Below are 27,694 nucleotides of genomic sequence, written 5' to 3'. Positions count from 1 at the left end.
AGAAGCTGGGTTGAGTCCTTCAGGTGAGATTTTTGTTGGTTAACATATTTTTGTAATTTCAAGTCCAGAAAGTGAGACAAGTTGGAGGATAACGAGCTGATCCCTGCCACAATGGGTCTCCCCGGCGGTTCTTCTCTGTTTTTGTGGACTTTTGGGAGATGGTAGAAAATAGGGACTTTTGGGTTTGCTATATAGATATATTTGAATTCCTCTTTGCAGATTATTTGTTTGGTATTAGCTTCCTTGAGTATTCCCAATAATTGTTCATTATATTCTAAAGTTGGGTCGTTATCCAATTTTTTATATGTATCTTCATCGTTGATGAGTTTATATGCTTCTGCCAAATATTTTGGTTTGTCCTGAATTACAACAGCTCCCCCCTTATCTGCTGATTTTATTATAATGGATTCATCTCTCTTGAGGTTTTTTAGAGCTTGTTGTTCTTGGGAATTCAAATTATTTTTATTACATTTATGTGGTTTTATATTCATGAATTCTTCTTTAACAGACTCATAAAAAATTTCAATATGGCTCCCTCTGGATTCGATAGGATAATATTTGGACGGTGGGGCCACTAATGGTTTCCTTCGTGATTAATCAAGGTTGGTCATGGGATGCTTTAGGAAATGTCTTTTCAGTGTTAAATTACGTATATACTTGTTAAGGTCCACAAACAGGTCAAATTGGTCCAGATGTTGGTTTGGAGCAAACTTTAGACCCTTACTCAGGAGTGTTACTTCTGGTTCAGAAAGTGTCTTCTGGGAAATATTGATGATGTTTGATCCAATGTTTCCTTGGGTGTTTGGTTTGGTCTTTTCTTTTTTGGAGATGTTTCTTCCTCCTCGACATCCTCTTCTCTTATGTATCTTTTCTGTCCCTGTGGGGAATCGAGACGGTTTAGGAGATATTCTTTCCCATGAAGGTTCCGAAAATCTACTTTTTTTCGTTCCTTTCTTTCCCCTAAAAAAGAGCAGGAAGTGGATGGACGCATTTGATAGGGGGATGGTGATCTGTGGTATCTTTGGTACCTGGTTTTATGATTCCTATTAGGTAATGAATCATCATCTTAATTACAGGCCACACTAATTGGCTATAATCAGACCTTCCAGCGGATATAAATTCATATTTCTAATATAGGTATGTTTTTCCACTTATTAAGTGATAATAATAAAAAACCTTTTTCACTAATTCACATTAAGGAATACTCTATTCTCCCATAGGTCTTAAGGACATTATACTTTATACTATTAATCTATTCTGGAAAATATTTGTGTAAGCGGAGAGAGTATCCTATAGATTTCACAAATATCACGACCACAAGGTATACTAATCATTTTATTGCAAAAGTATCATAGTATATATCGAATTAATTAATAAAAAATAATAAAAAATTTTTTTTACAAAAAAAAAAATAAAATTTTTACAACCAAGTCACAACACAATATATATATATATATTTTTTTTTTTCTTCTTTCACTTCTTTAATAATAATTCACCATCTCGTCCTCACTATCTTGTTCTATTATCCTCCCTCTTCTCTTGTACTTGGTGGAAGTTTCCCCACTTACTAAAAAGAAACATTTTATGTATTGAATATTGAAGCAATATTTTATACTTGTAGATTATTGTATTTCCCCTGATGAAGTCTCTGTGAGACGAAACGCGTCGGGATTGTCTACAAGCGTTTTTTACCGATTATCCTGTGAAGAAAATAAACAAACAAACTATTGGAAAAGATCTCCTTTATTACTTCATCGGATTTCTGCAAATTTGTATTTAAATACTGTTTCAGGCGCCACGCCACTATTGGGTAAAAACATTGGGCTTTGTTCGTTCCCTATCCCTCAGGGAACTTAGTGGTGAGGCTGCCTTATTTGTACAAATTATAGAAAATATATCATTCTGCAAAACATTTATTTGTGAAATAGGCTCTAGCGCGAGGTGGAATATTGGGGATACGTATTGGTGTGTGAGGGTTATTCCATTACGCAGCTATAATGCCATTATTTAAAGGTAGAGCGAATCGCTCACAAAGGTATAAATGTATTTTTGATGAGGATACAGGAATGTTAGAACAAGATGGTGGCGAGGAAACAGACTATTATAATATTCTGAATAGTATGGAAAAATTGATGGTTAAAGAAATAAAATGTTGGTACGATATAGTTACCCTGGAGAAGTATCTTGAGGTGGGGAGAGTTCCAAGAGGCCTGCGCCTCAATAAAACACCCACTCTCACACCACAGAATGGAGAATTTTCCTCTAACTGGAATAAGATCTTAGATGAATGTGGCGCACAACTAGTCACAATCATAGTGAAGGAAAGGAAGAAAGAACTCACTATCCTAGAAGGACAAATTAATAGCCTAGAAGAGTCTCTAAAGAAATTTGATGGCAGTGAAGAGTTACACAGAGATGTAAAGGACCTCCAACAAAAACTGGATTCACTTGAAGATGAAATAATCTTAAGAAAACAAAAGAAATTTCTCAGAGACAAAAACGACTACTCAAGCGGCAGAATACACGACTGGGCTACTAATATACCACAAAGATCTGGACAAAGAGAAAGAAAGTACAGTAATCAAAAAGACAACTACAGAGATAGAATGCCTAGAAGATATGATAACGATGTCTTCACTCGGGCACAACAACCGGTATATAGACACAATAGAGACAACTATAATTATAGTAGGAACCGTCAAAATAGGCGGTCTCCACAATACAGACGGAAATTATCTTCAACTGGGTATGATTCATCACCTAATAGGAATCATAAAACCAGGTACCAAAGATACCACAGATCACCATCCCCCTATCAAATGCGTCCATCCACTTCCTGCTCTTTTTTAGGGGAAAGAAAGGAACGAAAAAAAGTAGATTTTCGGAACCTTCATGGGAAAGAATATCTCCTAAACCGTCTCGATTCCCCACAGGGACAGAAAAGATACATAAGAGAAGAGGATGTCGAGGAGGAAGAAACATCTCCAAAAAAGAAAAGACCAAACCAAACACCCAAGGAAACATTGGATCAAACATCATCAATATTTCCCAGAAGACACTTTCTGAACCAGAAGTAACACTCCTGAGTAAGGGTCTAAAGTTTGCTCCAAACCAACATCTGGACCAATTTGACCTGTTTGTGGACCTTAACAAGTATATACGTAATTTAACACTGAAAAGACATTTCCTAAAGCATCCCATGACCAACCTTGATCAATCACGAAGGAAACCATTAGTGGCCCCACCGTCCAAATATTATCCTATCGAATCCAGAGGGAGCCATATTGAAATTTTTTATGAGTCTGTTAAAGAAGAATTCATGAATATAAAACCACATAAATGTAATAAAAATAATTTGAATTCCCAAGAACAACAAGCTCTAAAAAACCTCAAGAGAGATGAATCCATTATAATAAAATCAGCAGATAAGGGGGGAGCTGTTGTAATTCAGGACAAACCAAAATATTTGGCAGAAGCATATAAACTCATCAACGATGAAGATACATATAAAAAATTGGATAACGACCCAACTTTAGAATATAATGAACAATTATTGGGAATACTCAAGGAAGCTAATACCAAACAAATAATCTGCAAAGAGGAATTCAAATATATCTATATAGCAAACCCAAAAGTCCCTATTTTCTACCATCTCCCAAAAGTCCACAAAAACAGAGAAGAACCGCCGGGGAGACCCATTGTGGCAGGGATCAGCTCGTTACCCTCCAACTTGTCTCACTTTCTGGACTTGAAATTACAAAAATATGTTAACCAACAAAAATCTCACCTGAAGGACTCAACCCAGCTTCTACGTGAACTGAAGGATATCCAATGGGAACCCACCCACAGATGGGTAACAATAGACGTACAGGCATTGTATACCTGTATTCCCCACATGAATGGTCTAGAGGCTGTTAGGAAAACACTAGAAAAGGACACAGAGGTCACCAAGGAAGAACAGTCGTTTATATTGGACGGAATCAAGTTCATATTGAACCACAACTACTTCGAATTCAACGGTTACTATTATGTACAACGTTGCGGTACAACAATGGGAACAAAATTTGCACCCGCATACGCCAATATATATATGAGCGATTGAAAAAACGAACATATATATTTTGGTGAAGCCTTCAGACATAAAGAAGTGGTCTACTACAAACGCTACATCGATGACCTAATTCTAATATGGAACGGGAATGCAACGGAAGTAGAAGAGTTGATAGAAAAAATACAGAGAAACCAGTTCAATCTAAAGTTCACATTCAAACAGAACGAAAAAGAGATCGACTATTTGGATTTAGTTCTCACGGCGGAGCCAGACGGAAGCATCTCTTCACGAACTTTCTTCAAACCCACAGATGCAAATGGATACATACCCATCGATAGCTGTCACCTCCAAAGATGGAAAACATCTGTCCCATACTCCCAATTTGTGAGATTACGAAAGAACTGCAGCACACTGGAAAAATACTGGGACCAGTCAGATACACTCAAAGAAAAATTCCTAGAGAAAGGTTACAAAAAAATCAAGATAGAGTCAGACCAAAGGAAAGCTTCACTAACACCTAGGGATCCACTTCTAATCGAAAAACCAAAAACCACCTCTTCACAGTTTTCAAATATAAAACCTTTCATCACCAAATTTAATCAAGAACACTACAGAATCAGAAAATGCCTAGATGCACATTGGCACTTGTTATTAAAGGATCCGATTTTGGGCCCTCATTTATCAAAAAGACCAACCGTAATCTTCAAAAGAGCGAATAATTTAAAAAACATGCTAGCTCCAAGCAAACTAAAGGTTGATAACAGACCACAACAACAACAACAACAACGAAACATCTTGGAAAGACGCATGGGATTATACCCATGCAACAGATGCATATGTTGTAAACATATTGGAAGAAAAACATATGAATGGCTCAAAACCAACTTTCCAAGATTACCCATAATCAAGGACATTGTCACATGTGAATCCACCTACATTGTGTACATGTTAAAATGTAGCTGCAACCTTATCTATATAGGAAAAACTAAAAGAGTCCTCAAGTTACGAATTCAAGAACATATGAGGAACATAAAGAACAAAGTCCTCAACCACAGCGTGCCACGACATTTCCTAAAGAAGCACAACTCTGACCCAAGCCAAATGACATTCATAGCGTTGGAACATATTAAAATCGACAACAGAGGAGGCGACAGGGAATTAACCCTAGCAAGAAGGGAATCCTATTGGATCTTTCACTTAAATGCCCAAATACCCAACGGGTTAAATGAAAACATCGAGATGACACCATTCTTGTAATTACAGATTATGCTCATAAAATCATAAGCCGTAAATAGGGATATATTTCGAATTAATTCCATCATGCTGAATACACGAAAGAAATGGGACATATAACAAGAATTCTATAAAAGAGCAAACAGTAAAATAAATTATTACCTTCATACGCAGGGTCTAAGCATCAAAAATGACCTCAGACGCCCATATCATTATTCTTCCCTAATTAACACGACCATGATCGCAGGAATACTACCATGATCGCATGATTTAATCGATGCGACCAAGATCGAAAAAAGGATATATATATGGACTCACAATCTTATACCCCCTAAAAAATTAGAAATTAAAAATTAAAGATTAGAATAGAACTAATATATAGAATTAATATATAAAATAAGGACATACACATTTATTGTTCAATAATAAAAATAATTCTTTCGAAATATATTACCGTAAGGAAGGTTTATTAGGCTAATTAATACAAGGCTTTAAACGTCATGGGGAAAAATGTTGTAAATATGTTTCAACACTAATTGATGTATTACATATATTTCAAGGATATTGTGAACTATGTTAAACTGTTGAAACTGCTCCCTTAAGTCCTAAATACCGTATGAATCACTAATTTTTCCATGTCTTTTTGGTGTTTTCACTATCTTGTATTTTTTAATATTACCTAATCAGATCCATACTTGCAATAGATCGTCAAAAATCAACATATAGAACACTTTAAATAATTATTTGTTCAAGCAACAACCCAATAAGAAATATAATTTAAGTGGAGTGGAACGCAAATAGGGAATATCCAAACCAAAGATAATCTCCTAAATGGAACGCAAAACTTAGAGCCAGATTCACGCTGGCTAAGAATAATAGAAGCAAAATGGCGCCCATATGGAACGCATTCCCGACTTAGCATGGAACGCAAGCCGGAAGAGCTCTACACCAAAAGATCAGGACACGCTGATGAAACAGCGTGTACCTGAACTGAGTTGAGAATAGAAAAACATGGCGCCCAATTGAAACGCACTTCCGGCTTAGCGTGGAACGCAAGCCGGAAGAGATCTACAAATGATCAGGACACGCTGTTGAAACAGCGTGCACCTGAACCGAGTTGAGAATAGAAAAACATGGCGCCCATTTGGAACGCACTTCCGGCTTAGCGTGGAACGCAAGCCGGAAGTAAACTACATTAAGGACCAGGACACGCTGAACAAACAGCGTGTACCTGGATAAAAAGATCCATTGCGGCTATTGAAAATCGATAAGAGGCGCTCTATCCCACTACCACCAATGAACCTAATACACTAAGAATAAATAATTTAAACAGAATATAAATAAAGTTAAAAGCCCGAATTATCGGGTAAAATCCTGAAGGAATGCATTATGGGTAGAAATGAGGTATTATGGGTAGATCCTTGTCGAGGAAAATAAACTACCTATAACTAATATAAATTGATAATTAATCATCATGTGTAACGCACACCCTAAGAGTAAATACAGGACTTATATCTAATAAGGAGAAACAGTATATACACTGAGATAATTAGGATTAAGAATCCCACCAATTACCTATGAGAGGAAATGATGTCACTCAGATACCCTTATAAATAGAGATCAGATCTGGGCAGCATTCATTCTGCTAGCCTCTCTGAAGCACACAGGAGTCTCATAGGAGGTAAGAACCAGGAGTGGCAACTCAGACTTAATTCTTGTTCATGGTAATTAATAACTCTGGAATTTATAATAGAAAACTTATACATGGTATCATTATATTTTAGATATATCTATTTTATTTTGGATGAAGATTCATCATCCATGATTTTAGGTAAGGTACTACAACAAAAGTTATGACCTATAAAATTTATGACCCATATGATAAAGGGGTCTATTACTAATACTTAGTTATTTTTAATATCTATTATTAGGAAAAAATCTTTTTAATTATGTTCTAAAGGAGGCTAACAGGAATTCAAATACCTGCTGCTCTATAGGTATGTTAAATAATATTCACTTATTTGCACCCTATTATGATGAACTAAGTCATGAAATTTATATTTAAAATTATTTCATTATTAATAGGCAAATTCACCCACTCCAATTTAAAGGAGACAGACAGGAATTTTAAGACCTCATTTTGGGTATGTCAATTAGCTTCCACACTGTTGCACTAAAGTCACCTAAGATATATAATATTGTAATCACTGGATCATCTTAATTACAGGCCACACTAATTGGCTATAATCAGACCTTCCAGCGGATATAAATTCATATTTCTAATATAGGTATGTTTTTCCACTTATTAAGTGATAATAATAAAAAACCTTTTTCACTAATTCACATTAAGGAATACTCTATTCTCCCATAGGTCTTAAGGACATTATACTTTATACTATTAATCTATTCTGGAAAATATTTGTGTAAGCGGAGAGAGTATCCTATAGATTTCACAAATATCACGACCACAAGGTATACTAATTATTTTATTGCAAAAGTATCATAGTATATATCGAATTAATTAATAAAAAATAATAAAAAAAATTTTTTACAAAAAAAAAAAAAAAATTTTTTACAACCAAGTCACAACACAATATATATATATATATATATTTTTTTTTTCTTCTTTCACTTCTTTAATAATAATTCACCATCTCGTCCTCACTATCTTGTTCTATTATCCTCCCTCTTCTCTTGTACTTGGTGGAAGTTTCCCCACTTACTAAAAAGAAACATTTTATGTATTGAATATTGAAGCAATATTTTATACTTGTAGATTATTGTATTTCCCCTGATGAAGTCTCTGTGAGACGAAACGCGTCGGGATTGTCTACAAGCGTTTTTTACCGATTATCCTGTGAAGAAAATAAACAAACAAACTATTGGAAAAGATCTCCTTTATTACTTCATCGGATTTCTGCAAATTTGTATTTAAATACTGTTTCAGGCGCCACGCCACTATTGGGTAAAAATATATATATATATATATATATATATAATTTTGTTTCATGGTATTTTGGATGTTGTGCTTGATTACTGGACCTATAGATTTACCTATATTAAGAATTATTTTTTTCCCCTTACGTTCCAGTAATTGTCCGGTTCAGGTTTTTCAGCTTACCCAGCTGGTCTGTCTGTTTTGTGTGATTGCTTATTTCTGCACAGAGTTAAAGATGCAGGCCTTGCAAGCCTCCTTAATTGCCTTAAATACGGCGTTTACTGCCTTAAGACCTGAGCGGGTTAAGGGTTTGTAGCAGTTATTCCTGCAATTGCAAGACCTTTTAACCCAAATTTTCCTGGACCTGTCTGAGGTTCTTGGGGCTCAATCAGCTCCTAAGGAAACCCTGGCCAAAGAGGGGTTAGTCAGTAACACTTCGGTTAAGAGGGGACATGGAAGTTTTCCACGTCCAAGGCTCTCACCTGAGGAGCGGTTAAGGCGTAGACGTCAAATTATGTCTCTACTGTGGGGGTTCAGGCCACTTTCTGCTTAATTGCGAATTACGCAGCCCTGGCGGTGGTGCTGGGAAGTACTGTATTTTCCTCAACCCAAGTGGAATCAGGAGGTTACATCTGTGCCTGTCTCCACTAAGTCTGAGGTGCCTGACCTCACATCCCCTGCACTTAGCACTCCGGCTTACAACTGGGGTCCTAAGACTAGGGCGCCCCTGGTTGGGTCACGGAATCTGAAAGGGACGGGGAATCCTCCCGCTAGGATTCTGGAAAGAAAGACGTTGGTTGCTAGTATCCCAGTCAGGGAAATCAATGTTCTTTCAATGCTGGACTTGCTAGACCCAGTAGGGGAATCTCAGGTGGTTCCATCGGAGGGGGTCTCGAGCGGCATAACCCCAGAGGGGGTCTTAGAAGCCGTGATCTCTGAGAGGGTCTTAAGGGGCACAATCCCACAGGAAGTCGTGGAGGCCATTGCTTCCAATAGGGTCCGGACACGACTCAAAGGAGGAAGTCTCAGGCAATAGTCTGTAGTGACATCCTCCCCGAAGTTGAGATTCCCGGGGTTGCCTCCGAGACTGTGGGTCTAGGAGTAATACGTAATGTCCCGGTTCCTATGGGCGAATCTGATGCCGGGAGTCCGTCAAGTGAGAGTGGGGCTTGTTGGGTCCCACTGTAGCTCGAAGTCAGCTGAGCAAATTCGATGCCCAAGGCCCGTCAGACGAGTCCGATAATACTCCTGACGCTCCATACTTCGACGGAGATTTGAGCCAGCTGCGCTCTATTGCTCGTAAATTCCTCTCCCAGATGGATTCCACACCAAATATGAAGATAACCCCTACTTCTGCTGTCCATTATATTCTGTCATGATTTAGAGGTAGAGCTTTAGAGTGAGTTAAACCTCTCATGGGGGCTAATGATCCCATCCTAAGGGATCTTCCGGGTTTTATAAAAACCATACGAAAAGTGTTCGGCCCAAAGGCCTTAGCCCCGAATGGGGGCCCAAAGGCCGTAGCCCCGAGTGGGGGCCCAAAGGCCTGTTTCGCCCCAGAAGGTGGGCAAGTCTGTTCCGCCCCAGAAGGTGGGCAAGTCTGTTCCGCCCCAGAAGGTGGGCAAGTCTGTTCCGCCCCAGAAGGTGACTCTGTCTGTTTCGCCCCAGAAGGTGACTCTGTCTGTCCGGTCCCAGAAGGGGACTCAGTCTGTTTCACCCCAGAAGGGGACTCTGTCTGTCCGGTCCCAGAAGGGGACTCTTGTCTGTCCGGTCCCGGAAGGGGACTCTGTCTGTACGGTCCCGGAAGGGGACTCTGTCTGTACGGTCCCGGAAGGGGACTCTGTCTGTCCGGTCCCGGAAGGGGACTCTGTCTGTCCGGTCCCTGGGGGGAGCTCAGTCCATCTAGCCTCAAGTGGTATCATTGAAGCTGTGTCCCCGGAAGGGGTGGCCATATCCTTGTCTGAGATCCCAAAAGCCACAGCCTCAGCAAGGGACTTGAGGGCCGCAAACCCGGTGAGCGTTTCTGTCTTGCCAGCTTCTCGGGAGGCTTCAAAAATCTTAGCCCCCAAGGTTGTTGTTCCCATAAAGAATTCCAGTTCTGAGGTCCCAGAGGTGGATGTCTCCATGTCCATAGTATTTGATGGAGATCTTGCCCATTTTATTGCCCTGGTTAAACACTATACTTCCCTTTTTGAATCAGGACCATCTTCAGGGGTCACTTGGGCTAATATTGTAGACCTCCTCATTTCGGCCTTTAGGGGTAGACCTCAGACATGGGCTTACGAGTGGATCAATTCTAGTGACCCTTGTCTTCGAGATCTATCTTCTTTCTGTGATGCAGTTATTAAGAAGTTCAGTCCCAAAAAGAAGGTTGGGGTTCCACCAGCTCCTGGAAAAGTTGTGCCCAGCATAAGCCAGGGGCTTAAGGACCTGGCTTCTGAAGACTCACAGTCCCTGTTTGTTCATTCTTCTGCCTCATCGCTTGGTCCGGAATCCAGGAGTTTAGCTATTGGTTTTGCCTCACTGACTCTTGCCAACATTTTTTTGGACACATCTGGTACCTGTAATTCTGAGTCTGGGGAATCCAATAAAAGTTCTGCCTATGGCCAATGAAGACATTCTTCCCTTTCTGAGATTCCATCTGTTAAAAAGACTCTCATGATCTCCTCAGATCGAGACTTCAACTCTGTTTCTGATTTGGTAACCCATAGCTGTGATTTGATAGAAGGTACCATCAGATCTGATAATGTGTGGGGCCTTAAACTGCTGATTCCATTAAAATCTAGGAAAAAGAAAAAGAAGAAGCATTAATCTTTTTCCGCTTTCCTGGATCATCTTGTTCGCCTTTTTGGTTGTGCCCTGTGGTCACCCCCTAGGGGGGGCACTGAGACAAGCCGTGCTTTCGGCTTGTGTTTGGTTTTGTTCATCCCTTCTCTAAAATCCAGATGCTCATTGTTCTTGGATGTCTGGAATTTTGGGGTCTGTTGACCCCTCCTCAAGGGGGGGGGGGGGTACTGTTGGGAATCTGGATTTATGATTCAGTCTACTTTGGTTTTGTGTTCAGCATTTGACTCACTGGTGGCCTCCAGTGGCAGGTCTGTGCCACATCAGCTCAATATTCTGTGAGCAATTATTCACAAGGCTGTGAGGTAATTAGCTCGTTAAGCACAAGCCTGGGAGCTCCCTGGATCTTCAGGTGTAATTAATCACCTGAGCCCTTTATAGGGCAGGCTCTCCTGCAATACTCTGCCAGTGATATCTTCCTGCAAGCTAATCCCGGTCCCTGCTTGCATGTCTGTGCCCAGTCCCTGGACTCATCCTGTCCCAGTCCTGGCATCAGTGTCTGGCCTTTGGTTGGTGTGCCATCACACAGTTTTCAGTTTCTGTGCCCGGTCCAGTCTCACTGGTTATTCCCATCTCGGTTCACGAAAGTGCTCCTGTGGAGCCTGGTTATTTTCCATTTGTTCTTTTGGAGAGCTGCCAAGCTCTTTTAGTTATTGGGCCATTCAGCCTGTTGTCTAGTTTGTTAGGGTTCAGGATTGCACCCCGCCATGGGCCAAGCCCATTTCCTCCCTCTGGTAGTTACCAGTTATTTACCTTTGTTTCCTTTTTGCTTGGCCTTTCTATGCATTTAATAGGCAGGGCCTTCCCCGTTCAGTCCTGGTTTTGTTTTGGGGATTCGCCTCTTAGCCTTGTCTCCTTTTTGTGTGGAGATTCCCCGTACTCCGTCTCTTGTGCTTGCGACTGGGTCGCATTCCCGTCATTGGCCTGGTGCCAGCAGATAGGGGCATCTTTCAGTTAGGCCCGTTAGCTAGAGTATCCTCTTGAGTACTCCCTTACGATCACTAACTCTTCGTCCTTACATAGACCTAGCTGCATCGGGGATGGAGCGGGCCTAACTCACTCCTTCGAACGCGGCGGCCACAGGTGAAGCCTAGTTCCTGCAGGGGTTTGACATCTGCCCGGGGGACTCAATAGAGTCAGTGTAGGTTTCGCTGTGGCTGTTCTAACCAGCGGTCCCGGCTACGGGCTCACGCCTGATCTCCAGTTTCCAGCCTCCGGTAGTTACATCCAGTGCCTAGGCAGCATCCGCAACACTTTGCTAATGACCAGGGGGAGATCGGGAAGGCCCGTATAAATGACAGAACGCCTATTCTTCTGCAGCCAAATTCTGAAATTATGTTACGCTGCAAGGCACGGTTTGGAGTTGGAGGAAGGGATTACGAGGCAATAGTTGAGCCCCACAACCCTGACGGACAGTACCCTTTCGCGGTAGCAAGAGCAGTAACTAAAGTACAGCAAGGACAAGTATTTGTACGAATACTCAACCCTCATAGTTTCCCAATTAAACTATTTAAGAACTGCCCAGTCGCCAAATTAACAGAAGTCAGTTTCGAAGACGTTTTTAGAGAAGAAGTTTCTATGGCTCCACAACAGTTAGTAACAGAGCCCTCGACGGAGAAGGAAGAAAAAGAAAAGTCGTGGTGGAGTGCAGTACAAATTGGAGACCAGAGTACTTTGCCAGAGCAAAAAGAGGGAGTGCTGCGGGTGGTGAAAAAATATGTACAGGCGTTTAGTCAACACTCCGCTGATTTCGGGAAAGCAGAGAATGTCTTTCATTATATTCCTACGGGGACTCATCCACCCATATAGGAAAGGCATCGGCCTCTGCCTCCAGCGTTATATCAGCCGGTAAGGGAAATGTTAGCAGAGATGAAGCAGTCCGGTGTGATACAGGAAAGTCATAGTCCCTGGGCGGCCCCCATTGTGTTGGTCTGGAAGAAGACTGGGAGCCTGAGATTCTGTGTGTACTATAGGAAATTGAACAGCGTGACACACAAGGACGCTTACCCGTTACCTAGAATTGAGGAATCATTGACAGCACTAAAATCGGCCCAGTATTTTTCCACATTAGATTTAACCAGCGGGTATTGGCAGATACCAGTAGTGCCAGAACATCGTGAGAAGACAGCCTTTACCACGCCAATGGGACTATTTGAATTTGAACGCATGCCCTTCGGGTTGTGCAACGCTCCCGCTACTTTTCAAAGATTAATAGAGCACTGTCTGGGCCATCAAAATTTTTAGATGATTCTGCTATACCTGGATGACATTATCATCTTTTCAGTGGATTACGAGACACATCTGGAACATCTGGGAGAGGTATTTGCACAATTGGCTAAAAGCGGCTTGAAGTTGAACCTGGCTAAGTGCCACCTTTTAAAACCGGAAGTGCAGTATTTGGGGCATATTGTGAGTGCCAATGGAATTAATCCAGAAAAGGTCAGAGCGGTGGCAGAGTGGCCTGTCCCGAAAACTGTGAAGGATATGAGGAGGTTTTTGGGCTCCGTCGGATATTATCGCAGGTTTATTATCCATTTCGCCAAAATAGCCGCCCCTTTACATGCATTGTTAAGAGGTCGGTCTGGATCGGAGAGGAGAGGAAACAACATTGTGACGTGGGATGAACAGCATCAGTTGACGTTCGAGCAATTGAAGACTTCCCTGGTTGAGGCCCCACTCCTGGCCTACCCGGATTATGAGCAGCCGTTTAGAGTGTATACCGACGCCAGTAACACCGGTCTCGGGGCTTTCCTATCACAAGTTCAGAATGGTCAAGAAAAGGTAATTGCATACGCCAGTAGAGGATTAAAGAAAACGGAACGGAATCCAGATAATTGTAGCGCTTTCAAATTAGAGCTACTGGCCGTGATCTGGGCTGTTACATAAAAGTTCGGGAACTACTTAATGGCAGCCTTGTTTACTATTGTGACGGATAACAATCCACTGTCACATCTGAATGCAGCACATTTGGGCACATTGGAACAGCGTTGGATGTCCCGATTGGCTAATTTCCGTTATACAATCACCTACCGGAGCGGAAAATCCAATGTTAATGCGGATGCTTTGTCGCGCATGCATCCCGGTATGCTCGTGGAAGAAAGAGATGATAACGAGGAGATTGAGATACCGGCTTTTACGCCTAAACCATCGCTGGAAAGTGGGACATTCCAATCCCATAACGGCTATGGGGATTGAAGCAGAGATTCCTGAGTACAGCTTTGATTGGGAGAGAATACAACGGGAGGATCCGATAATACAGGAACTGGTTGAGATCATAAAGACTAACAGAAAACTGTCCAAGCAGCAATGTTTACAGGCTCCTTTGGAACTGATAAATCTACTTTGACAGCAAACCAGGCTACAGGTACGGGAAGGACTGTTGAACCGCTTCAGAACTGACCCAGGGACACACAAAAGTGTGGTTCAAAAAGTAGTACCCAGACAACAAACCGGACTCATACTGCAGGCGTATCATGACCAGTCAGGTCATTTTGAGTCAGTCAAGACGGAGGCTATCTTACGAACCCGGTTCTTCTGGGTGGGAATGACGGAGGACATTGAGAGATGGTGCCAAAAATGTGTAGCGTGCTCCTTGAAGAAACATCTGGACGTAAAGCAAAGAGATCCATTGTGTCCAATAAAGAGTCAGCGGCCTCTTGACTTGGTGGCATTATATCATGTGAAGTTGGAAGCTAGTGCCAGTGGGATGGAGTACGCCCTGACCATAACTGATCATTTTACGAAGTTTCTGGTAGTAGTTCCAGTACGGGATGTGACCGCAAAAACAATAGCCAGGATGTTCCTGAAACATTTTGTTCAACCATATGGAACCCCAGACCAAGTTCTTATGGACCGTGGGTCAGCATTTGAAGCCAGACTATTTCACTAACTGTGTATCCTGTACGGGTGTAATGAAATACGCACCACAGCATATAATCCGCAGACAAATGGGTTATGTGAGAGGGCCAACCAAACGATCATCGGAATGCTCAGGAAACTGTCGGAGGAACAACAAAGTCAGTGACCCAGCTTACTGTCCAACCTCACATACATGTACAATAATTCCAATCACTGCTCCACCGGATATACTCCTTTTTATCTTATGTTCGGACAGAAGGGGAATCTTCCAAAGGATCTAGAACGGATAGAAGAAGTCTACTGGCGGTCGAGGCTGCCGGAGTGGAGGAGGGGCCTGCCGGGGCAGCGCTGACCTATACTGTGAAGTTGCATCACTGGGAGTGCTGTATCTGCGGCTGACCTGGGTGGGTCAAGAGTGACGCAGCGGCTGGGGCGGACTTGGAGACAGAGAGGAGGGCCTACGGGGGGCTGAGCCGTGACGCAGCAGCCAGGGCAGCCGGTAGGCGGGGCTGGTAACACAGATTGGGAACGCCGTGGTGAGTCTGACTCCAGCGCCCCAGTACAGTAAAAAGAATGAGTCAGTCAGAGCATTCTAGCAGCGAGCAGACTTGTGGTGCAGCCAGATCAGCGGTCAGAAACTCTAGTCTCACGGCCCTGCCTTGTTGTGACAGCAAGTTGTCATCTAACAGCAGAGCTTAATAAGACGTCTACAGCATTATACAGAGGAGCTGAAGCTATAACGTTGCCAGGGAATGTAACATAGTAGAGGAATTGAGTTCTTCTGAGCCTCTATCACTTCGAGGACTACAGGATACAAATGTTTTATATAGAGAGACTGCGCTTATAAAACCAGGTGCACGTGTGGCTGAATCAACGATCACTACTAGGTTGTAGATAAATATATTTATTAATATGAATATACCAAGTTTAGAAATTAAAAGACATTTTCCTATACATCACAATGAATAAAACACATATAAACTCTACACAATTGAAATCGGTGGCCACCTGAAAAAATAAAATAAATAAAATAATGTTGCTTCTCAAAGGGAAGCTTTCTTTGGGTTTTTTATAGACTGTTGAATTTAAAAATTAATATTGCTTTTCCAGTGGGGGGGACAATATTAGCAGCCAATTTTGTGATCTCCAGTCACCGCTTGTAGTTTTAATATATATTTGTCCAATGCACTTTTGTATATCTCATACTCACAGACTCCACATGGATATATTGATGTTGGGCCGTAATTCAAATTCGCAGGGAGGCAGGAGAGCTTGTAAGTATTTCTCAGTCTGTGGCTCTCCGTTCTACACCCGCAAACCGCCCGCCGTGGCACTGACCCAGAGCCGGCAGTTGTACTCAGTCCAGACGCCGTGTCTCTCACACACGGCTGGGGTCCCGGTCAGGCGTCAGGCTGGCCCGTGTAACTGCAGAGTAGCGTCTCTCACCCGCTCTCTGTCAGGAAGTGGATGTGGGTCTGTGTTCTCCGGATTGTTCAGTTGTTAGGTGATAGCGGTAGTCGGTGGCTGTTAGAGGTCCCTCCTTGGATCAAAGACACCGGGCAATTTCTCCTCTAATGCGTTTCGCTCGTATTGGAGCTTTTTCAAAGAGTCTCTGGGTCAGTGCCACAGCGGCGGGCGGTTTGCGGGTGTAGAACAGAGAGCCACAGACTGAGAAATACTTACAAGCTCTCCTGCCTCTCTGCTAATTTGAATTACGGCCCAACATCAATATATCCATGTGGAGTCTGTGAGTATGAGATATACAAAAGTGCATTGGACAAATATATATTAAAACTACAAGCGGTGACTGGAGATCACAAAATTGGCTGCTAATATTGTCCCCCCCACTGGAAAAGCAATATTTATTTTTAAATTCAACAGTCTATAAAAAAACCAAAGAAAGCTTCCCTTTGAGAAGCAACATTATTTAATTTATTTTATTTTTTCAGGTGGCCACCGATTTCAATTGTGTAGAGTTTATATGTGTTTTATTCATTGTTATGTATAGGAAAATGTATTTTAATTTCTAAACTTGGTATATTCATATTAATAAATATATTTATCTACAACCTAGTAGTGATCGTTGATTCAGCCACACGTGCACCTGGTTTTATAAGCGCAGTCTCTCTATATAAAAGTTTCTTGGTAGTACAGGTGGGGTAAACCTAGGTGCACCCAACACCTGATTAGGTGTGAGATCACAATCACACCATCTAGTCTGCTGCTAAATAGATCATATCCTGTCATAATATTAAATTAAGATACTAGAAAGTAAATTGAAATTATTACAGTTTAATTAGCGCCTATCACGGGGGGGGGGGGGGGGGGGGGGAACTTTTTTTCCTAAAAGTAGGATACAAATGTTACCAGCTATGGTAATCATTGCTGTTTAGTAGATACTTACCACATATCACACTGTGTAATATCCTTGACCCTGCAGTGGTAATTGGTCCTCTGGGGAATCGGCCAGAATAAAGGCAGAGGTGCCCAAGTGATTTCTATTTAGAAGACTGCAAGAACTCATTGCGTGACTGTATAAGAGTGAGTCTTGAGTTAGCCCGGCACCGTCCTTGTAAAGGTAACTCTGAGGCAGGAACAGCACGACCCGATTCAGTATTTTAGTCCTTATTGTGAACTGTATATATTTTGTCAAGTTAATGTCTGTCATATTAGAAGCGATGATAAGTGTCCCACAAAGACAAAACGTTTGATCTCATATAGCACTGAGCCTGTGTTGCTCTAGACGGTAAAGTTTAAAGTCATTGATTTTAATTGGTCTGAGTTGTGGGTAACTGAGAGAATCTTGTGATTGAAAAGCGTATATGTAACTGCCAGTTAACAAAGTGTCTTGTATGTTGCTAACTGTTAGCTAGTACCATTGCAATTGTAAATTCGCAATAGAATGTCGTATTCCTAGTTAAGTTCTTTTGTTGAGTTCGTATTTACAAAAGTGTTCCTGATGGTTGGAAGAGAACGTTAAAGAAATAACCTGTAAATAAAGACACCTACCCGTTCAAAGTAAGATCCTGTCTACATTATCTGTTCTAAGCATTACATAACTGGCACTAGGCACTACTGGGGACATGATATGTAACTGGCACTACTGGGGACATGATATATAACTGGCACTACTGAGGACATGATATGTAACTGGCACTACTGGGGGCATGATATGTAACTGGCACTACTGGGGACATGATATATAACTGGCACTACTGAGGACATGATGTGTAACTGGCACTACTGAGGACATGATGTGTAACTGGCACTACTGGGTAAATGATATGTAAATGGCACTACTGGGGACATGATATGTAACTGGAACTACCGGGGACATTATATATAACTGGCACTACTGAGGACATGATATGTAACAGGCACTTCTGGGGATAAGATACATCTACAGCCCCACCTTGATCTATTACTTAGCCACCCAGTCAAAAAAGTCAATAAGATTTGTTTGACATGATCTTCCCCCAGTAAACCCATGCTGTTTCGGATCCTGTAAAATGCTGGTTTTGAGATATTCTACAACTTTTTGTTTTGAGAGTGTTTCCATCAATTTCCCTATTACTGGTAGATAGTTGCATACCTCTTCCTTTCTTCCACTTTTGTGCAGTGGGACTACATTCACTGTTTTCCAGTCCTCTGGAATTACTCCAGTAGCTAGTGACTGGTTGAAGAATTCTGTTATTGGTTTTACCAGCTCTTTTGGTATCCTTGGATGTATCCCATCTGGCCACATTGATTTATCCACTTTCAGTTTTGAGAGTTCTGTGAGGACTTTCTCCTCTGTAAATGTACTTGTTTCTCCCTCAGTTTTCTGACTATACTTGCAACTTAACTGTGGCCTCTTCCCCTCTCTTTCAGTAGTGAATACTGAGCAGAAATAATTATTAATATGATCTGCTATTACATTGGCCCCCTCAAGAAGACTTACACTCTGTCTTCAGTCTTATTAATCCACTTTTTGTTTTTCTCCTTTCACTTATATACCTAAAAAAAAAATTCCCCCTTTACCCACTGACTGTACTTTTCAGCCTGTACTTTTGCACATCTGATTACCTTCTTAGCCTCCTTCTGTCTAACAAGATACACCTTTTTGTCCTCATTATTCTGCGTCTGCTTAAATTTCTTAAAGGCCAACTTTTTTGCTTTCACAATACTTGCTACATCTTTCGCAGACCACAATGGCTTCCTTTTCCTTGTGTTTTTCCTAACTCTTTTGACACAAAGTTCTGTTGCTTTCAGTATTGCACTTTTTAATTGTTCCCACTTCTCCTGCACTCCTTCCAAGTTCCTCCACTCTGCCAAAGAATCCCTTACAGAGTTTCCCATCTCTACAAAATTAGCCTTCCTAAAATCTAGCACCTTTGTTTTTGTAAGCGATGAGTCAGTCCCTGTCTTTCTTTTGAACCATACTGCTTGATGGTCACTGGATCCCAAGTTTTCACCCACATTTGCATCAGATATTCTGTCACCATTTGTAAGTATTAAGTCTAATATTGCATCCTTATGAGTGGGCTCCCTCACCAATTGCTGGAGGGATGCTCTTGCAAGGAATTCAGAATGTCCCTACTTGTGGTGGAACTTGAAACAGGCAGCTCCCAGTTTACATCAGGTAGATTAAAGTCTCCCATGTTTATCACCTCTCCTTTTAATGCCATTTTATTGATGTCCTGCAATAGGCTCCTGTCAAGTTCCTCTTCCTGACCTGGTGGTCTGTAGATCACCCCTATAGGAAGAATCGCCTTCTCCCCTGTTTCTATGGTCACCCAAAGGGCCTCAGTTTTTTTCTTCAATACTTTGTATTAAGGTAGTCTTTATGCTTTTTTCACATATTTTGCTACCCCTCCACTGATTCTTCCCATTCTGTCCTTCCTAAATAAAGTATATCCTGGTATAGCTATGTCCCAGTCATGATTTTCATTGCACCATGTCTCTGTAATAGCCACAATATCCAGTTCACCCCTTGCCATTATTGCAATTAGTTCTGGGATTTTATTTCCTAAGCTCCTAGCATTTGCACACATAGCTCTTAAAGTTTTGTTTGTGCTTCTCCTGGTGCTAGCTATGTTCATCTTTCTGCCTATATCTATTCGGTTTTGATTGGCATTATCTTCTGTTGCATTGGATAGGCTTCCTGTTCCATTTGCCTGCAGAGACAGTACCTCTAGGTTGGGGGAGCAGATTTCTTCATTCTTATTTGGTTCACTGCCCCCCTCTGCTAGTTTAAATAGTTGCTGATGAAGCTTCCAAACTTCTTTTTTTTTTCCTTATTACTTTTTATTGGTTTTAAAAAAGAAAAGTGCCACACATGTAACCGACCACACTGGCCATGGTACAGCCGGCAGCCGATCTGCTGCCGGTACATTATATTACAATATTACAGGTAACCACGGGTCCTGAACTGTACAAAGGATATCCATATTACAGTTTACAAGTTGAATTGTGGCACGGCACATATGGCAGAGTAAGACATAAAAAAGAATACAAAAACATTGACAATAAAAAATTAACTACATAAAAACATTTTGTGGACAACGAGGCACCTACTTGCAAAACATTGATATTACACTAAATATGCCAGACTTGCGAGCATCCGGAGGCATACACAGAGGAAAAGAAAGAAAGAAAAAGGTTGGATACTCAAAAGGCAGAATTGTGTGCATACATCTGGGTAGGGTCCCACTTATACATAGTGACACTGACCGGTTTACAACTTAGTGCCTACCCCCAAATAACCTCATCTTAGTTGACTACTACAGGACGGGCCAATAGAATGTATATCGGTGTGCATAGGTCAACACTAAATATAACTAAACAGTGTTCTAAACAGTGTTACCCGCTCTATACCCTAATCTATACAATTATACCATAATATTGATAAGAAGTTCTGATTACTGTGTTGTACTACCATCTTTTGTGAACACAACATACAAAGGAAAAAACATAAAAAAAAAAAATATATATATATATATATTACATTGCAACATTATCTGTGCTATTGTTAATACTCATAACCTATTGACTTAAATTAAACTCTACAGACGTATGGCTAGACGTGAGCCATCTGTGCCAAACCTTAGTGTAATTACTTAAGCTATTCCTACACAAATGTATATATCTTTCGTGAGTAGCTGTGAAATTAACCAAAGATGTCCAAGCTACGATATCAGGACCTTCCTTAGAGAGCCATGTCCTCGCTATCAGTAGCTTTGCCAGTGCACACAAATTAAACACATACATTTTATCGTGATTGTTGATTGTGTTACCCATACACACATTTAACACACAACATTTACAATCCAGCATAGACCCGGGGATACCCGTACTTATCAAAATTTGCTGCACCTTGTCCCAAAATGCCCTAAGAACCACGCATTCCCATGTTAAATGCCAGAATGATCCAGGTTCGCGTTTACATTTGGGACATAGTGGCGATGTACGACTCCCCATTCTAACCAACCTTAAAGTGGACATATAAGATCTATGGAAAAAGTACAGTTGCACCTGCTGCACCCTTATTGAGTTGGTCGCAGAGTGGACTAAGGTTGTAGCCATATCCCACTCTTCAGCATTTAGAGGGCCCACATCTGCCGACCACTTTTCTTTCAGCTCTACTAACCCATCATCAAACTTAGCAACCACCAGCATATTATACAGCCGTGAGACACCCTTTCTTTTATGGCTCACTTGTAAAGCTTTCTTTATCGGTGAAACCGAGAAACATACCGCTATGTTCTTAAATTGAACCTCGAGTGCGCTTCTCATTTGCAGAAATCTAAAAAAGAAATGTCTAGGGAGGTAGAACTCTGACGCTAGCTGCGTGAATGACTTCAAAATACCTTGTTCGTAGAACTGGCTGATTGATTTCAGCCCATAATGCCTCCAGATCTTGTCTGGTTGAAGTACCTTCAGCTCTGGCAAAAATGTATAATCCGATAAAGGATGGTCAACCTCTATATCGGAGAATTTAACTGTTTTATTTGCTTCCCTCCAAATCCTTACTGCTTGCCTTACCAACGGGGGGTCATTTTGGAGTACTCTGCCCATCAAAAGACGTTGTAGTGGGGTAAAGGTAGAATTCCCTTGTGCCACCATTAGTTTGACTATTCCACTATCCGTATTTTCCATTACCCAGTCGCACAATTGCAATAACTGCCCCGCTAGATAATAAAATCTAAAATTAGGGAGTGCAATACCCCCCTGATCCTTCTTTCTCATTAATGTGTTCATTTGGATCTTTGCTCGCTTATTATTCCATATAAATGTAGATATTAAACTATTGATTTTTGAAAAAAGGGAGATTGGCAAATACACTGGTGACTGCTGTAGCACGTACAGAAGCTTGGGTACTATAGTCATTTTTATTAAATTAACACGCCCTATAACAGTAAGGGGCAGACGACTCCATGATTTAAATTTTGACATAATAAAGGCCACCAGTGGTTGAACATTTAACTGAACGAAGTCAAAAGGATCCCTAGATATCTGAATCCCAAGGTATCTAAATGACTCCGTCCACCTCACTGGCAATGCCATATAAGGATGGGAAACCGTATGCGACTTTAGAGCAAGAATACTTGACTTCTTAACATTTACAACAAAGCCGGAAAAGCTGCCATGTACTTTGATCACCTGCAGCACGATAGGGGCAGATTTAACATACTCGGACAGAAAAATCAACAGATCGTCTGCATACAAAGCAACCGTATCATACAGCTGCCCCACACGAAAGCCAACGACCTCTGGGTGATTCCTTATGGCACACGCCAGTGGCTCAATAGCCAAAGAGAACAGACTGGGCGACAGCGGACAGCCTTGCCTTGTACCCCTAAAAAGGGGAAAGGCATCAGATGTCCACCCATTGACAGATATCCGTGCCGTTGGGTTTGAGTAGAGCAACTGTACCCACTTGATATAATTGGGACCAAAGCCAAATGCTCGCAGGACTGCCAACAAATACGCCCATTCTACTGCGTCAAAGGCTTTATTAGCATCCAGTGACATTATTGCAGAGTTACCTATTTTGTTTTGTGATATTTGAAGATGTCTAAAGACTTTTCTTATATTGATAGAGGTTGACTTCCCAGGGAGAAACCCTGTCTGATTGGGATGAATAATTTTTTCTATGTATTTATTCAGCCTTGTCACCAGTATCTTTGCCAATATTTTAGCCTCTGCAGGTAATAATGAGATGGGCCTGTATGCCTCAACGTCCGCCGGATCCTTCTCCTGTTTTAATAAAAGAATGATCTTAGCCTCCATCATAGAAGGAGGACACACGCCGGTCTCAAAGCATGACAGGAACATCTCAAGCAACACTGGTGCAAATTGTTCTGCATACTTTTTGTAGAGATCAATAGGGATGCCGTCTAAACCTGGAGCCTTACCCCCAGGTAAAGCTTTTATGGCCCCCAAAATTTCTTCTAACGTTATGGGGGTTTCTAGGTCAAAGCTGTCCTCAACCATAAGCGAGGGAAGATTTAACGCACTTATATACTCCTGAATTTGATGTTGATCGTGAAATAATCTAGACTCATAGAGTTCCGAAAAAAAGTCCCTAAATGTTAATCCTATATCTATTGTGTCGGTTAGCAGCTGTCCATCTTTATTAATGATTTTTGGTATTGTATTTGTGGGTTTCTCCGCTTGGGCTAGAAAGGCTAGATAACTACCTGGCCCATCTGAGTTGGCATAAAATTGTTTTGATCTCTGCTTCATACATTTAATATTTGTTGTTTTAATACAGTCTAGCCATCCCTCTCTGGCTTTCTCCCATGCCTCTTTAGCCTCAGTTGTTTTTACCGCCAGGTATGTGGCTTCACATTTGTTAGTTTTGTTTTCCAACTCTATGACTTTCTGCCTACTGGCTCTCTTGATCTCCCCAACCATTTTCTTAAGAGAACCTCTCACAAAAGCTTTGAACGCATCCCATGTAATAGCCCCTGATGCAGAGCCCCTGTTGATTACCCAGAATTCCTTCCACTGCTCTATTAAGGTTACCCCTAGCCCGAAGTTTGCCAGCCATGAGGCATTAAATTTCCAAAACATACATCCCTTCGCCGTTAACTCACTGAGCTCTATTATCAATGGGGAGTGATCCGAAATACCTCTTGTTTTATACAGCACCTCAGAGATTTGCGGCAACAGACCTTTAGAGACTAGGGCCAGGTCTATTCTGGAGAATGCTACATGAGAGGCCGAAAAACAGGAGTATTGAATAAGATCTGGGTTTCTTTCCCTCCAAGAATCTACCCAACCCATATCCTTTATGAACCGGCCGAACCCCTGATTACTCCTACTTCTTCTATCCACGCTGACCTGACTTTTATGCCACCTATCTAATCGATGGTCAATCACGTTGTTGAAGTCGCCAACGCATACAATAGGGGTGTCGGGTGATTGTGATATAAAATCAGCCGCTTTAACCAGGGTATCAAATGAGAACGGAGGAGGAATGTAGATAGTAAGTAGACATATATGCAGTACATTGATAATACAATCTAGGAAAACAAAACGACCACCAGGGTCTATCTTCACCCTGCTACACTCAAAGGTGACTGCCCTATTAATTAGGACAGACACACCCCGAGCCGATGATGTAAAGGGAGCATGGTATACCTGGCCCACCCAAGCTTTTTTAAGAGTTTGAAGTTTAGGCCCAGTAAGGTGGGTTTCCATCAAACATATTATGTCCCCTCTGTATTGCCTGATCTGCCGCATAACAAGTGAGCGCTTTATCTTATCGTTCATACCCCTAACATTCCAGGCTAGAATACGAACCATTTAGGGTAAAAAATAGAATGACAAGAGGATTTGCTGTATATCATGCTCCCGGTACTGCTCACATCTAGCATTACCGCTACTTTCAGGTGCCTCGCTGTCCAACATACAAAACAAAAACAAAAAAAACACCAAAAAAAAAACACAAAAAATACCGGTACTTATGTAATATCTGGGCTCCCGTTTTTCTTATGAGACCGTGTCCCCTCGCGGGGCTCGCTGCGCTCGCCACGCTTCGGGCACGGTGGCTCGCTGCGCTCGCCACACTATATAAAATCAACTCCATGCGTAGTTGGATAGTAGGGGTATGAAAAAATGGGGTGCATTTAACATGGGAGCCCAGATAATACATAAGTACCAAAATACCTATTATACTACATACAGTACATAGCTTACAAAAATTACATGAACCCCCCTCCCCCCACCCTGTATACCGAACCACCCTAGGCATACCTATGGATCCCCAAAAAAGAAGAGAGAAGAGAAAAAAAAAAGGAGAGAGAAAAGTTGCACAGGAATACTATTCCTTAACTACTAGAGGCTTTATCCCAAGACCACGTTACCCTAACGTAGCAGATACCAGTCCCCCCGGCATGCACAATATATTAAATATGCACTAAATAATTCTAAGGAGCTAGCTGGCTTTTATCTGGAGCCCTTTTGTCCAACCATTCTCCAGCTTCTCTAGGAGTATGAAAAAATAATGATTCGCCATCAACAATTATCTTCAGCTTTGCAGGGAACATCATATGATACTTTAGGTCAAGGTCTCTCAAACGCTTTTTGACTTCTGAAAATTTAACCCTGCTTTTCTGGACCTCCAAGGAAAAGTCTGGAAAGACAGACAATTTAGACCCGTTGTACTCCAGTGGACCTTTTGTACGAGAGAGTCTCAAAATTGTATCACGGTCCTGGAAATTAAGCATCTTAAAGATCAACGTACGAGGTGGTGCCCCAGGTGGGTGTGGTTTCGCTGGAACTCTATGGGCCCTTTCGACCGCAAATTGCCCTGAGAACGGGGCAGAGGTGTAATTGGTAAGCAACAGTTGCTCTACAAATTTTGAGGTTTCACTCCCCTCCAATCTCTCAGGGAGCCCCACCAATCTTACGTTGTTCCAGCGTAATCTGCCTTCAACGTCAGATAATTTAAACTTAATGTCCCGGACCTGACTCGCCATGTCTTCTATTGAACGCATCATTTTATTGTTAGAGTCCTCGAGTCTGGAGACCCGGCTTTCGGCCTCCTTAATTCTGTCTTTAACGGCCTTTACATCTTGTTTGATCTGGCCTATGTCTGCCTGGAGATCATTTATTTTATCGGATAACCGTGTTTCACTGCTGCTTATGGCATCCAGTATTTGCTGGAGAGTGGTGTCTGGAATGGCAGCGGGGTTGGACCCTTTTGCTGGGGTGGTTTGGGGGGTGGTAAGTGCTGTTTGAGAGGTATTACCGGCTTGAGATCTGGCATATTTTTCCAGACGAGCTGCCGCCGATGTCGTGCCAGTTTTGCCCATGGTGCACTATGTACGTGAAATACCCTTGCCGGCTGTCAATAAATGGTCATGTACAGGATGCTTCCAACAGGGGATATGCTGAACTCCAGCAGTGCACACAACCTGGTGCAGCAGTGTCCAACACCTGTTTGCCGCTCTATGCTGCCCGCCCAGCTCAGCGGGCACTACAGCACCCAACGTAGGATCACCAATTTTATTCCTGGGTTCTGCTACGCAGTGGGTGCACCTCTATGCCACAATGGATGCACCTCAGTACATACCAGTTACACTGCACAAACGCTGCTTTTCTTTAAACAGCCACCCGGGTCACAGAGGCTACAGTACATACCCCCGCTGCACATCCATATGCTCTGGCTGTATACACGCTGGCGTCCCGCACCTCCAGAAAGTCCCACAGCCAGCAAGATCAACTCCACACACTCTGCACGCTGTCAGGCAGTTTTAGGGACACTCACCACCGCAGCCCAGGAGAAACTACAGTGCGCCTGCTGACTACTGTGCGCCGCCGGGCTGAGAGATCCAGCTTCCGCGTGTGCCCGCTGGTTGTCTGCACGGCTGCGCCGAGAGGATGGCGCCTGGACGGCGTCGTCACCGCTCGTCGTCACCGCCTGCTGCCGGGATACAGCTGCCGTCTTTGGGAGGGATCTCCAGGTCAGCCAGCTCCTACATGGACGATGCCGGGGGAGCCGCTGCTACACACACCTCACGTCCGCCCAGCCGTGGCCCCGCCCCCGTCAAGCTTCCAAACTTCTTGCTTAATATTCTCATTCCCCTTGAAGATGGGTGCAGGCCATCACTTTTATACAAGGCTCTGTCTTGCCTGGTAGCTTGACTTTGAACTACAGTAAATATCCAGGGAAAATGCAGGGTACTTGCAAACCTCACCAGGGGGCTGGGAGGCTGATCCGATTTTTGGGAGCCTCCCAGCCATTCTGATAGGGTAAGAAAATATGGGTGTGACCATGGGATAAACCAGCAAAAAAAAAAAAATGATTACAATTGTAATGATGTTCTCCTCTTGCATATAATCGCAAGGCCAGAAAAGCTCTGTTATGGGAAACATGTTGCTCTTGCTACTCCAGATCATATGGTCCATCCAGGCTATTAGTCAGGTCCTGAGACTTCACAAAGACACAACCGGATCCTGATTCTGGACTCCGGTATGCCTGCTCCATCAGATCCAGTACGTCATTTATTTTTTAACAGTTTCTTATATAGCGCACACATATTCCGCAGCGCACACATATTCCGCAGCGCTTTACAGAGAATATTTGAACATGCACATTAGTCCCTACCCCAGTGGAGCTTACATTCTAGCCAATTAGCCTTCCGGTATATTTTTGGATTGTGGGAGGAAACCGGAGTACCTGGAGGAAACCCACGCAAGCATGGGGAGAATATACAAACTCCGCACAGTTAGGGCCATGGTTGGAATAGAACCCATGATCTCAGAGCTGTGAGGCAGTA

At 42.2% G+C, this 27,694-nt stretch overlaps 1 protein-coding gene across 1 annotated transcript in view; it reads right to left on the bottom strand.

Annotated features, from left to right (window-relative positions):
* The window catches only part of LOC146062853 (calpain-8-like), a 115,365-nt gene that overhangs the window by 65,770 nt on the left and 21,901 nt on the right, over positions 1-27,694 (bottom strand). The window lies entirely within an intron of this gene.

The sequence above is a fragment of the Crinia signifera genome, chromosome 3 (genome assembly GCF_055691185.1).
Source record: "Crinia signifera chromosome 3, ASM5569118v1, whole genome shotgun sequence".
Classification (NCBI taxonomy): Eukaryota; Metazoa; Chordata; class Amphibia; order Anura; family Myobatrachidae; genus Crinia; species Crinia signifera.
Note: the sequence above shows the minus strand (reverse complement) of the source record. Positions and strands in the feature narration are given on the sequence as shown.